This window comes from Rousettus aegyptiacus, unplaced genomic scaffold, assembly GCF_014176215.1.
Source record: "Rousettus aegyptiacus isolate mRouAeg1 unplaced genomic scaffold, mRouAeg1.p scaffold_m13_p_2, whole genome shotgun sequence".
Taxonomy (NCBI): domain Eukaryota; kingdom Metazoa; phylum Chordata; class Mammalia; order Chiroptera; family Pteropodidae; genus Rousettus; species Rousettus aegyptiacus.
In genome coordinates, this window is record NW_023416295.1 from 10650008 (window position 1) to 10663997 (window position 13990).

The following is a 13990-nucleotide window of genomic DNA, read 5'->3' on the forward strand; positions in this document are numbered from 1 at the left end:
AATGACATCCCAGGCCACTTCTTCATTTGGGTCTCATCTTTCATAATAGACGCATGGAGCCTGAGAGATGACTCTCAGGTCAAACCCAAGGGAAGAACCGTCTGACCTCAAAGCCCACGCTCCTGTTTCTAGTTCCCATTTGGCTCTTTCATATTTGAAGAAATTTTAGATCCTGAATTTGACATTCTAGAGGAAAATTAAGTAATAGGAATTTCTTTATACCGTTAGCAGGGGCAGTGTGGCAGGTTTTCCCACGTGCTAGAGCTTAAGATGAAGAGGGGCACGAGAACTCTAGTCACTGTTTGCGTTCCTGGCATCGTGCATCAGCGGTGGCTCTGATACGTGGCTTCTGTGTTGACATAACGCCAAGTTTATTACAAACCAATTATCTGTTTCCCATTATTCTAAAGAGCTGTGACCCTTAATCTGTACTTTATGATACTCTGCTATTTTAAGTTATTTTAAACTGTCATAAAAAAATTTCTCTTAGAAAGTGAATTTTATTTTTATCTGAAATTGATTACATTAACGCACAGTAAAGAATGCAGGAGTGTCCCAAAATCAAGCTAATTAATTTGAAATAACTTAGGAATCACTCTCTTTTAAAGTATGACTGCTGAGCTTGTGACATTCTTTAAGGGACTATTACTTAAATCTGCCCTCATAACAGGAATTGTCATCTAACATTTAAGAGTAGTCAACAGCCTGTAGACACTACCACGAAAATCAAGCCCAACAAATAAAGATACAAACCAATGGATGATTGTAATATTTTGATATTACAGGCATCATTCCCTTATTAAATAAATGCTATTAAGTTTTGACAAGATGACAGTAAACAACCAGATCAATAGTTGTGGATTCTCTCAGTGGATTGTGTGATAACATAATTTGCTTGATTTCGTGATTTGTTTAATTCAAGATACCGTAAGTCACAGAAAGAAATATTATAGCTTGAACAATTGCAAGTTTATTTAAGCATTCTCCTGGACCCACCACATGCTTTAACTCACATCACGAGACTTAAGACACACACATGGCAATGGCCTGCTAACGAGCTCTGGTTCTCGTCTGGACCAGCCTTTGTCTACATCCTCAGTGGCCATCACGTAAGACCCGCTCGACCTTTGAAGGCTTTATCAGCCCTCGGAGTCTCTAACTCTTTTCTGCATTTCACTCATTTATTCAACAGATTGGGGAGCAAACCTACGTGTGTTTCTTCCCATCCTTTGACAGTGCCATAATAGGCTAAATATGTGAAAAATTGTGTTATGTGCACTTCAGCGAGCTGTTACCTAGAGTTAGAGGAACTCATTGGAGAGCAACTTCTATAAATATGTAGGAACGTCTGGTTGCGTTAACCCTGTGTGGTATTAAAAAGAAGAAAGAAAAATAAAAGTAGATGACTAAACAAATTTGTTCATTTCTGGATTTACTTGTGTACAAATTCTTAACTGGTTTGGGGACTGTACTTCTAATGTTCTTAATGTACTTTTGTATTTCTTGTATTTTATTGTCAGACATGACATCTGATATCTCTTACTGCAGGAATCACATCTGCTTTTAATCTATCACACGAATCCCAAGTTGCAAATGTGTCCTGAAAACATAGGCCAGCTTGCGGACACAAACCTCGCTACAAGCCCATTGGTCTTACCTTCAGAATGCATCCCAGGACAGCCACTTTTCACCATGCAACTATTAACCGTGGTCCAGCCCATTGTCGACTGAATCGTCCTAGTAGCCTGCGAACCAGTCTCCCTGATCTCAGCACAGGTGTTAAGACACAACTCAGATCACGCCATTCCTGTACACAAAAGCCTCACAGCCCCGATCCCGTTCGTAGCAGAAGCCCAAGTCCTAACATGGTTCTTCATTATTTCCTCGACATCTGCGATGCTCCTTGCTTATTCCTGTCTAGCTACAGTTCTCGTTTTCCTCCCTGTAACTTCTGTGAGGACATCAAATTTGTATATGAGGTAGTACTGAGCACAGTGTCAGGCACATAATAGCGGTGCTTGTATGTGTACAATTTGGGTGCTCTGTACATAAATGGAAAGGAACTTTCGTGCATTTGTCAGGGAGTGAGTCTAGTGAAGCTGCTGAGTGGCTGTTACCCGCTGCCCCATCATTTCCACCCACCCAGCTACTGTTACATTTTGCAGAGACTAAAAGGAGCGCTCAGAGGAAAGCGTAGAGAGGTTACAGAGGATAAGTACACAAAGGACGTGGTGAGATGTTTCTCGTATTTCTAAGACATCAACTGCTAGTTCTGGGTGACTGATCATCCTAAGACTTAATTGAAGACAACTCTGTAGTTTCATGTTCGGTGGGTTCGGTGGTTTTCAAATACTTCTGCAAATTCTCTTACCCTCTTACAGAGTGGTGGGATTTATGGGTTTTTTCCCCTCGAATCTGGGCCAACCTTAGCGACTCACTAATAGCATATAGCTGAAGTGACCTGGTGCAACATCTGAGGCTAGATCAACAAGTACCATGCAGCTTCCACCTGGTTTTCTGAGGGGAACCAGCCACCTGGGACCAGAAGCTGAGCAGAGCTCCCAGCTGACAGCCAGCACTAACTGCCAGCCATGTGAACGTGCCATCTTCGATGTCCAGCCCAGGTGAGCGTTCAGATGGCTGTAGACCCAGCCGACAAGCAGCTGCCATCACAGGACTGCACACGTGACCCCTTCCCAAATTCCTGACTCCCAAGATTGTGAACAAAATAAAATAGTTGTTTAAAGCTACTAAGTGTGGAGTGATTTCTTTCACAGCAACAGTGACCTAAACGATGGGCCACCAGACTCTTCATCCCTTACCTGGGAGCCACGGGGCAGAGCACGCCCCGCCCCCACCCCAAGCAAGAGAACTAGGTGGAAACAGGGTGACATAGGGTACACATGAGCTTCCTCGAAACAAGTCATTTTCCAAAAGGAGAGTCGAGGAGCTTGTGGCTAACGGGTCATGGTCCTCATTTTTCTTCAGACTTCCTCCACGTCCCTGTCCCCCGAGCTCCAAAGTTTTCTTTGAGAGTTTTCATTTGGCCATATTGAATTTGGTTTTGAACTAACCCACTCTGGAGTTAGCATGTTCAGATTTTTAGCCGTATTCGCCAGTACTGAATTTTTCAGTGTTTTTACCCACTATGTAAATGCAAGTTATGCACCGTGCCCAGAGATAGAGCATTTCAAACTAGGAGATTTTGTTTCCCAAGCACTGAAATAGAACTATGTGTGATGTGAATTTTATATATTGTGTTTTTATTGACACAAGTTATTCATTGAAAAAATATTGAGTGCTTATCATATCTAAGTATTCTAGATTTTTAAAAAAATATCAGTGAACAAAGCAAAGATCCTGGCTCTTGTGGAGTTTACTTTCTTGCAGAGGGAGACAGACAATAAACAATAATGCTAATAAATAGGTAAATCATACAGTATGATAGAAGGCAATAATTACTATAGAGGAAAAAAGAGCAGATTACCAGAAATGGAGAATGCACGTGGGAGGGGGCAACCGGAGAAATAACGTGATCGGGGTGATAATGCGTACAAAGAATTCAAAGGAGGTGAGTAAGACAGCTCAGTGGAGTCAAGGAGAGAGGTTCGGGCAGAGAAAACATAGATCAAAGGCTCCAGAACAGGAGAGAGCTTGCTGTGTCCAGGGAAGAGCAAGACCAGAGTGGCTGCAGTGGGGTGAGTGCAGGGGAGCCTTTAGGCAGAGAAGGTGAGCGTTGGGGCGGGGTGGGGGGGGTGTTGCTGGGTCACGGAGGGCCTGGGAGGGCATTGGCTCTTAACCATGAGTGAGGCCAGAGCATCTTGTTCATTTTTGTATCAGGTATTTTGATCCTTTTGACCTCAATTCTGAGTTCATTATATATTAGAGGAATAACCCTTTATCTATGCTATATGTTGCAAATGCTTTTCTCCTAGTTTTTCATTTGTCTTTTGATTTTCGACTTCATGTTTTTTTTTCTGCAATTAAAGTAAAAACAATTTTTCTATGTAGTCAAATTTATCCATCTTTTAAAAAACTGATTTTGGTTCTTGTTAAAAAACCCCTATATGCAGGTTAAAGAGGAATTTATACATATTTTCCTGTAGGACTTGCATGGTGCCTTCCTTTCTCCCAACCTCTGTTTTGTTTGTTTGTTTGTTTGTTTGTTTGTTTGTTTGTTTTTTACATTTAGATCCCTGATTTATGTGGGCTTTACTCTCATTGCAGTATGACATATAAACCTAATTTTATCTTTTTTTCGAGTGGCAAACCCATTGACCAATGGTAAAGGGTGCCCCAGCACCATTTCTTTAAATGAATGAATGAATGAATGAATGAAATGAACCCTATCTCTGCCTCACTGATAGGAGACAGCAGCTGTCCTAACGTTCCACACGTGCCCAGGGCTGTTTCTAGGAGCTCGATATGCCCCTGCCCTGCCGTTGTCGCCCGTCACAGTGCTGGCTGCTGCCCTTACAGAGTTAGCCTCTAGCCGGGCTCGTCTCACGTTGCAGCTTTTCTCTGTGAATGTTTTCTAACTATTCTCGCATGCTTATTTTTCCAAATAAACTTTATTTCTTCTTACCTAGCTCTGTAAACAATGTCTTGGTTATTTTTTACTGATAAGCTATTTGATAACAAATTTATAAATTAGGGAGAACTGACATCTTTATAATGCTGAGTTAGCCATGCAAAACAAAGAACGTTTCCTTTGGTTCAAATCTACTCCGGAGTCTTTCAGGACAATTAGGATTTTTCTCTAAGGTGTAGCCCAATTCATGTTAAATTTATTCCCAAGCATTTATTTTTGTTTGTTTTGTTTTTGTTTTGTTTTTTCATTTTAGTTGATACGGTAAATGGGAATTTCTCTGCTATTATATTCTCTCACCAGTAATTATGCACATGAAGGTTATTTCTTTTTTCTTTTCTTCAGAAGTTATTTCCTGCTTCTTACTGACTTCTTTTATTGTTTGAGTCTGAGTGCTTTTAAATAATTTTGTGTTTCTCCTTCACCCCCAAAACCTGTTAGTCTTCATAAAACCTGACTTCAATCGTAAAGTTATAATGAATTATCTGAAGATTTTTTTTTCCTGCTGCATTTCAACGACAACTTTTGAAAGTGGATAAATGAAAATTTAAAAATAAATAAAAATTAAGAAGTGTACATTTTAACAATGTTATCTTAAATCTTCATACTTAATTATAGTTAAAAAAAAGTTCAGTCCTAATTATGCAAGAAAGCTAATTTTGTGGCTGGTATCTGACAGTGCAACGTATACTTCTTATACATGGTTCCTTACATATTTTTTTTGAAAAACTTTAACCATCATTTACAAATACTATCAGACTACACTTGTGTGAATTTGAAGCATTTGAAACTGTAGTAATGTATTAGGTAGAGGGTAAGAATGAAGCTTCATATATTTTTCAGATTTCAGATTTCCAAAGATAGTGGTAAAAAAAGTCTAATGTTTCATGTGTTAAAGTGTATTAACTAAGAATAGTACACAATGAAGCACCTATTGCACATTTAGGAAAATTCTCCCTAGTTTTGAGGTTATTTCTGTGCTCCTATATATATACTTTTGATTTGCTCTTTAGTCTCCCTATTTAAACTATTTGCATCTTGACGAAGGTAGTGAACACTCCTAATGCTGGATTTTTTTACCCCTATTGTCTGAGTCTCAAACCAAGTCACAGTGGAATCCAGTGGACCAGATACATCTCAGAAAATAAAATACCGTTACAGAATTTTAAAAAACTTTAATAAGAATGTTTCTTTCCAGTTTACCATATTTTTATGAATGTAAATTGGTAAATACTCGCCTTCACAGAATAGCCTGTTGTATGCTGGAAAAAGGTATGGAATACATATTTTATGGAATTTAGTTTTCGAATCCGATGCTTGAGAGTTTAGCCTGAGAGTTAGGCCTATTTACTGCGGTACGTAATGACTTCAGTGCTCTATGTTCGTGTTATTTATTGCTTTCTCTTTGTATTTGTGCATTTTCTCTATTTGATTTCAGGCAGTTTATTTGAAAATCTGAATCAGAGTAATGAATTTCTCTATTCAGAAAAGATTTGCTGTCGGCATATGAGTTTAAATTATGTTCATTTGAGGCCAAGACTATCTGTATGTAAAGTTATACCTCTTTCTTACCCACTGGAGTGTGATGAGCTGCTTCCAACCCCCAAATGCTGCCCCCCGCCCCCCACCCAACCGTCCCCCAACTTCTCTTTGGGAAGCCCCGTGTGGCATCACCTGCAACCCAGGTGCAGGATGGGTGGGATTGCTAGCAAGCACTGAGTGCTTGTTTTTTTCTAATCACAGTGCTAAGTTTTTTATCTGGGTTATTTGATTTGATCCTTTTAAGAACTCTCTGTGGTAGCAACTATTTTTATTCCTGTTTTACAGATGAAGAAATAGTCCTCGACTTCTGTTTTTTCTCCTTCCGAAACACATCCTTTTATTCCTGGCCCAAACAGTGATTCCGGGGGCCCAGAGGAGGCCAACAGGAAGTGCTAATGAGCACTTTCAAGACAGCATCGGGTAGAAAGAGCATGGACTTTGGCCCCAGATTTATCTGGGTTTGAAATCCAGTGCTGCTACGCACTGGTTATGTTAAAACTTGCAAGTTATGCAGACCTTCTGGGCACTTTTGCTTTCATTACCCGTAAAATGAGTACAAATACGGTCACATATAAAGATTAAGATATTTAGAGTAGCTAGCCTAGTGTCCACAGTAGATACTAACTATGTACCGTTTCCTGTCTTTTCTCTACCCTCAACCAGAAACGGAAATGAAGTGGAGATCGGACCTGCTTTGGGGAGGTGGATGGAGAAGAAGAGAACGCCGTGTGGTTCCTGCCCCACGAGGCAAAGCTCGCTCTGGGGTGGAGAGCTGAGGCGTGTGGCCTGATAGCGATCTTAGTTCCTGGGTCGCCACCGAAAGAGGACATAGGGTGCTTTGACAAAAGACCGATACTGGGCAGTGCCACACAAGTGTCCTCTGGCCCAGTCTCCCCGGCGTTTGTCACGGGCTGAAAAAGAAACCTGTCAAGTCTGAACGAGCAGGATTGGAGCTGCGGGTGAGGCTCCCTCTCCGGTTGTGGCCAGGAGCGCTCTGTAGTCGCGGAGGGGAAACACCATCCAGGGGCCTAGAATCCCTCGGGCTCAGAAAGCAGGGGAAGGTGCTAGGAGCATCTGGAGCCCAGTGGGATCTTGAAATGAGCTTCATTTTGACTCATTAAAACATTAATTCAACATTGATTCATTCCACATGTCTGCATTGAGTGCCCAAGGCTGCAGTAGCTGTGGAGGGTGAGGGTATGGGGAGGTGGCGCGGAGGTGGGTACAGGGTGCAGAGACAACCACCAGGCCCCGAATCCCCCTCGGAAGCTGTGTGGTCTCACACCATTTATTTAACTTTGGGCTTCAGATTTCTTTCTCTGTAAGGTAGGGAGAGTCTCCAGAGTGTTGTAGTGAAGATTAAATGAGTTAATATGTATAAAGTGTTTTAAACACTACCGGCCACATGCTCAATGGCCAGTAAATTTTAGCTATTTTGATGTGCCAGACTGGCTAGAAGATCAGAAATTCAAAGACTAACAAGTCTCGGAGGCTTTCAAGGCACTCAGAGGCCCCTCATCTCTGGCAGGTAAAGGCTGAGTATCGTTGTCAAGGCAAAGGTAGGGGCAGGCGGCTCCCAGGCCTGGTTCCCAGACGTGGTGTCTGAAAGCCCAAGCTGCATCCCACGGTTCCGTGTCCGAATCTTTTTTCTCTGGTTCCTGACTGGCCTTTGTTACTCACATCCTTTCTTTTGGGGACAGAGACGACACCAGCCTGAGAGTCAAGCTCGGTGCATGCCATCGACTTGGATAAGTTGCAATGGTGACTCTGTCAAGCACGTGAAGTTGGGTGGAAATTTTGATAGTTACAAGTTTAAAGTGGCTGACATGTGCCCTAGAGAGCACCAAACCCAATCCTCCACCTCTTCCATGACCTTGAGACCTGGTGAAGGTCAGTGACTAGACCACCCAAGTTAAAGGCAAGGCAAAGGCAAGACTAGAACCCAGATCTCCACTTCTCCTTTCCGGCTCCTAGGATTTTACAATGGAAAAGACCCCTGGGCCATGAGGAAAGGAGTTCATCCGTTTTAAAGATGATGATACTATGGCCCAAGGCGATGGAGAGACAGCTCATTACTGGTCCCCCTTCTTAGCTCCATTGCATTCTGGCTGACTTTCTTGTTTACAAGTTGTACCTGAAAGGTGGCAACAATTACAGAAAAAATAAAGTTCCCGAGAATGCGCTTGGCCTTCAGATGGGAGGAAAAAGATTCACAGTGGTTGCTATTACTCAAAATGAACACAGGGGGTCTCCATTGCCATGTCTTGGTCTGACATTAGCTCAGGCATCGTGTCTTCCTTGAAAGCCTAACTACACACCTAATTCTCATAAGATGTTCAAATCTAGCCTTGCAGTTTGTCAGGGACGAGAATGATTACTTAGGGCTCTGGGAGTTCCATTTCACCAGAAGTCAAACTCTGAGCTAATGTTCAGGCTCTCATTTGACCTGGAGGTGTAGATTTGATGCTGGAGGACTACCTAGGCAGACGTTCAATGATTACTAAACGAGAGAAATGAAAAATGTGGAACACTCCCAATAACCACAGTCCAAGAAAAAAATGGTTTCCCGTGTTGCATGGGCTGGAGGCAGGGGAGGAGGGGCTCGGGCGAGTGAATGCCTCCTCTGCTAAGGCCTGAGGTACGGCACGAAGAGGGGAAGGGGAAATATGGAACAAGCCTTTTGTTTATGAATTCTTATTTTTTTTTTTTTTTTTTTTTTTTACTTTTTCTTAACTTTAATTTGTATTTTTTATGGTGACATTGGTTAATGAAATCCAACACGTTTCAGCTGTACATTTTAACAGTAAGGCATATATATATTTGCATTGTGTGTTCACCTCCCATAGCTACATTTCTTTCTGTCACCACGTACTTGACCCCTTTTACCCCGTCCACCTCCCCTGTCCCCTCTCCCTTCTGTCCTCTGGTTCATGAATTCTTTAATCATGGGAACCAGTGAGATTTGGGTGAGAAATAATAATAATAATAATAATAATAATAATAATAATAATAAAAGCATCTTTAAAAAAAAAACAAAGCCCCAGGTCTTTAGCAGAGCCCGCAATGCCTGCCTCCCCTGGGACCAAGACCTCGGACTGTTCTGTGCCCTGCTGTGCTCCAGCCCCACCTGCCTCCATTCAGGTCCTCCGAGCACCCAGTCTCCTGCCCTCTGCCGCCGCCGTCGCCTGGCTGGTCCCCTTTCAGCCTTCAGGTCAGGCGTCCCTTCCTCAGAGCGTCTCTGCCTTTATTCCCCTTCTACGTGGATTCCCACCGTTCTCTATCACTGGCCCCTGGTTTTAGCCATGGCAGAACTCATCGCGACGTCCAATTATACTGCTTTTGTCGGCATGCTGGTTTACAGGACACTAGGTTATAAATTCGTGTGGGTGTGTGTTCACCATTGCATGTGCACCGAGCACAGCGCCCAGCGCATCGCAGGTACTGAAAACTGCATTGCTTAGTAAAGAAGTAAGTAGTGGTGAATGGATGTGGTCCTTGTGAATAAGGAACATGGTCTTGGAGTCTCTGGGAACTGTGAGTTCTCTAATTATTGATGTTAAAAAGTGAGGGATCTCTATCTTAACTTTGGGGTTCTCTGCCTAGGCAGCTCTCAGAGAGAACTTCTTATTAGAGAGTTCGGGGCTGAACTGGGTCGAAAAATAACGGATTTGGGGGCCCGTGGAAAGTGCATGGTTGCCAGTGGCAGGGAGGGAGAACTCAGAACCCCAACTTCTCTGCAGGTCTTTTGGGAGACAAAGTCTGAGCGAGAGCTTCGTTTTTGCCCGAAAAAGAGGTTCAGAAACTTTGTATCGGCAAGAACAGCTAACTTTCATGGAATGATTACAATGTACCAGGCACCATGCTAACCACTTCATAGTTGTTATAACTATCATCACATCTCTCAGCAAAACCAGGAATGGCATGTTAACACTATCTCCACTTACAGATGACGAAACCGAGCCACGGAAACGTCAGACAATCAGTCCAAAGTCACAGAGCTAAGAGGCAGTGAGGCCAGGACTAAACTCGAAGCCCTGTGGTAGAATCTGAGCGCAGGACTCCCACACTAAACGCTAGAAAGCATCCCCTGAATCAGCATTTCTCTGGACAGGACGGAGCACGCACTTCCTTGACATGTTCCCTCAGTGATTGTGCGCCCACCAAAGTTTGAGGTCCACGGGCTCAAACTTTAAGAAGGGGCCAGAGTTCCTACGGCTGCCCGTGGCCTCAGCCGAACTTTTCTCCTGGACGTTCGAGGTCACCCTTCTGATCAGCGGGGTCCTGACTACATCCGAGGTGCCCACTCCACACCTGAGGCTGGAGGATGAAGTGCGGACGCTCTGTGCAGGGCAGGGAACCTCTCCAGACTCTTATAAATGCTGCAAGGTCTGGCCAGAATGAATACAGCCAAGTGCATTGGAATGACAAGGACCAGAATAAAGGAAAGCTCAAAGTCTGGCCGAAACAGGCCAGGGGCCGAAAGATAACCCTCGTGAAAAGATAGCGGACTTCGGAGCCAAGGCGGCTCAGATCTGAATCCCAGCTCTGCATTTCCCTGGCAAGCTGATTTTTACAAGTTATTTAACTATTCAGAGTCTAGCATCCTTATGTGTAACAGAGGGATGACAGCTCACACAGAACACGTTGGAGCGATCTCAGTACATTCTCAGGTGTGTGTGTGGAGAGGAGGCCGTGGCTAAAGAGAAAAAGACGGCGGTTTAAGAAATAGAGAGGGGGCGTGGACAAAAAAAAAGGGGTTCTAGGGACAGTAACCTTCTCAGGGAGATCTGATCATAAGTTCCTACCTGGTAGGTCATGGTGGGTAGTCACGCCCCAGGCCTATAACTTCTTTAGGGACAGGTTTATCTTTGCTGTGAGCAAGCCCTGTCTGTGCATCGTTTCTGTGCATCTAGGTTAAGGCACCTTTGAAATGTTACCTTTCGGACTCTTCCTTCTAAAGCTTAACTGTCTTCAAGAAAGCGCATCATCTCATGAACTGTCCTGTACTCCAGTCCCTGCCCTGCTTCCTCCCACCTCCATTTGTTTCTTAGATTCCCTCCTTAATTCCAAATGCATAAAAGAAGCTGCCGCTTCAAATGGTCGTTTTCTTACAAGCATTTTATCTCAGTCCATTGAGATCTTGCTTCCAGGTGCATCCGCTGTTTGTTTGGCTCAAATACATTTTTATAAAAGTTATCTACAGGTTTGAACATTCTTACATTGACAGAGGCGTAAGAATTATTGTCTCCATTCTCCAGGTGAGGAAATGGAGGCACAATGAGGTTTAGCATCTTGCCCAGTGTCCAGTGTCCCATGGCTGGTAGGGGGAGAAGCTGGCCTGGCAGCCAAGGTGCTCAACTGCAGACGCTCCTCTCCTGCAGGACAAGCCCAGCACCAAGCACAGGTCCTTGAAGTCACGTCACCCTGGGCAGGGCTTAGTTCTCGACCCTTTCGCTGTTCAAACTCACTTGAGAGCGAGGTGATTCTTATTGTTTTCCATCGCCCACTTCCTACCTCAGATTTTGAAACACTGGTCTTGAGGTTCAGTCCCTTGACCAACATAGACATTTATCTAGGGACTGTACGAGGACACTCATCTTCGATGCGGCCGCAGGATTACACGAGGGGTACAAGTGAAGGCTGCAAAAAGCAAAGTTTGCTGCTCATCAGGGGCATCAGGGCTGATGGTTCTCTAGTTGATGTTGAAGGTTAAAAGTCAACCAGGAAGTTCAGTAGATTCCACAGGAGGCTGACAACGCGTACCAATGTGGCATCCAGCGCCAGCCCACACCGAAGGCCTGTCAGGTAGGAAGGCACAAGGACTTCCTGGAGGGTGGCAATTGCTCGAGGGTTCAGAATTCCAAAGTCTGAGGGATATGAATGGTGAAGAATTGGTAGCGAAAGCCAGACTAAAGTAGGATGCTCTCTTAAAAGGAACGATGCCAGTTCTTTGAAATCGAGACCCAGAGTGGGGTGGGCAAGTTTCTGGACAATGGCTTAGAGGATCAAATCAAGAAAGAAAGATTTGTCACTTCATGACAAATCATTCAATGACCTCTCTTTTGCTTCCTTTATTTTTTATTTTTGAAACTTGTAACTCGATCTCTCTCCATTTCCAGAAAGTTAATATTTTGGTTTATGGGCTGTATTATCACGTCCTCCATTTGTTCTTCTTCTCCCCTGTGGATTCCATGGTGGCCTTTCCTGCATTCTCTATACCTCCTGTCACTGTGTCGCTGTGGAGTGATTTGAGAAGTGAAACTCATAAATCGGGTTGACCTAATAGCAGGGCCTTGCGTTGTGAGTCACTGTGCACGCACAGAATCGCACGCCCCGGCTCGGACACGACCTAATCTGAAACACGTAACACGCTGCGCGCCCTGGCTTCTGCCGATTGTGAAAAATAACATAAACAGAGCCACTTGAGAACGGAGTCGGAGCTGCCATCTCAAAGGAACTGCCTTGCGTGTCTTATTCCTCAAACCTCCGGGATGTTAAAACTGGGCAAAACTGCCTTTGGACTGGGGCCGAAGCAGCACTGTATTCCAACCAACTACTTGCTGTGACTACTGAACTGAGAATTGAAGTCGTTCTTAGAATGAGCTTCACCATGTTAGCTTATCTGCACATTTTATTTCTTCCTTCTATTCAGGTACTCTTTCCCCTTCCTTTTCTCATAAATACCCCTTGCCTTTACCCACTAATGGGAACACTATTTGGGTTTCTGCCTGAATCAGTATTTTCCAAATAGCTCTTCTTTTGGATCTCAGATAAATGATTGTTGCCTCTCACTTTGACCTTTTATTTTTAGGTTAAGACAATGACAGCAGATTTTGAATCTAAAGGCCCCGTTAGGGAGGATCAGGGAACTCCTCTTAGTAGGGGAATGTCTTGAATTACAGGGCCTCTGAGTCCTCGCTGGAGTTGACCTCGTTGGTGGATCTCATATGGAGACAGGAGTTTGAAAAGGAGCAAAGATGAGATAGGAAAATCAAGACTCAAAACTGCAAGTTATTCCACTGAGACACAAGTGCATTCTGAAGAAACATTGCTTAACACCACTGCTGTGTCCTGAGCGGGTCTGATGCTCCAGGGGGAATCAGCTTTGACTCCAGGCTTAGCTCTCTGCCTCTTAGAGGCTGTCTGTGCCTGCTTTGGCCTTACTGCCTCTGTGTCTCAGGCTCTTATCTGTACAATGGGCATAGTACTGCCCAAACAATCAAGGAAATAAAAAGGCAACCTTCAAACTTGGAGAAAATACTTGCAAACCATGTATTGAATAATATAGGTCATCCTGACAGCCTGATAAGATGACCTATATCAAGTGTCCAGCCCCGAGGGTGATTTAGGGTTTGACGTGAGAATCCAGAGGGAAGAACACTAGGGAGAGAAGCCCCGGAGAGTGTCCATGGCCCACCTCAGGTCGGAAGGGAAGGCAAAAGATGCTAGTAGTTTTTAAGTTAAACTTCCCTCATTCTCTAATCAAATGTTCCCTACCATAGGTCATGAGTCAGGGAAATTTCTCCTGCTCCAATCTTTTACTTAATTGTCTTGGCAAGAGCTCTGGGATTTCTTTAGCTTTAGAACTCACCTTTAGAATCTCGTCTCTTTCCACTAGCAATAAAACCTGTAAAGCAGAAGGCTCTGGGTGCTTTTATAGGATAAGCCCTGCCCTGAAGTTAGAAAGGTGGAAAGTCACAACGGTTATATCCTACTTAGGTACAAGGAGGTCCAAAGGTCCCAGATGGGGAGACAATGCACCCTGGGTGAATATTTAGGGGTTTAGAAAGCAGCTCTTTCTAAGTTCACAGTCAGTGGATCATCTGTCAGGAGTCAAACTCACTCCATTGCCTGAAGTTT

At 43.8% G+C, this 13990-nt stretch overlaps 1 long non-coding RNA gene across 2 annotated transcripts; it reads left to right on the forward strand.

Annotated features, from left to right (window-relative positions):
* Window positions 1-3562: 3562 nt before the first annotated feature.
* On the forward strand, window positions 3563-10804 carry LOC118613868. 2 transcript variants are annotated; one of them, XR_004955986.1, is made up of 3 exons: window positions 3563-3698; window positions 6794-7089; window positions 10077-10804. It is a non-coding gene; the product is annotated as an uncharacterized LOC118613868 (long non-coding RNA). The 2 variants fall into 2 exon arrangements; XR_004955985.1 differs by lacking the exon at window positions 10077-10804 and having other exon boundaries at window positions 6794-7270.
* Window positions 10805-13990: the final 3186 nt, after the last annotated feature.